Consider the following 577-nt stretch of genomic DNA (forward strand, 5'->3'; position numbering starts at 1 on the left):
ACCTTTGTGGCGTTCCTCCTTACAATCTGGGTTCTTGAGACCGATTTTTCAACAGATTTAGATTTTAATATAATTTAGGTTCTTAAAATGAGTTCTCAATGGGTCTAAATTCTTCACCCATTGATGACTTGCAAAATTTCATATTGCAGATTTTACAAGTTCGCTCAAGCGGAGGCTTTTGGCCGCCCGAGCAAATTCAGGCAGATTGAAACGCTCGACTGCCGCTCGACAGGGAGCTCGAGCGGGTTGCTGAAAAACAAAGATCGCTCGAGCGGAGACATTGGCCGCTCGAGCGAAATCAGGCAGAGTCGAACGCTCGATGTGCGCTCGATACAACGCTCGAGCGAAATCAGGCAGAGTCAAACGCTCGACGCGCGCTCGACACCCCGCTCAAGCGAACATCGTATTTTGACAGACTTTAGGTTTTCCGCCGTGAGACCATATAAAAACAATTTTTCAGTCTAGAGCCGCGAGTTTTGACTGGAGAACACTTCTTGGGAGAGAAAAACACAGTTAGAGGGATTCAATTCATCTGTTTTTGGAGACGGAATTCCAATTATTGCACGTACGTTGGAAT

Source organism: Carya illinoinensis, chromosome 12 (assembly GCF_018687715.1).
Source record: "Carya illinoinensis cultivar Pawnee chromosome 12, C.illinoinensisPawnee_v1, whole genome shotgun sequence".
Classification (NCBI taxonomy): domain Eukaryota; kingdom Viridiplantae; phylum Streptophyta; class Magnoliopsida; order Fagales; family Juglandaceae; genus Carya; species Carya illinoinensis.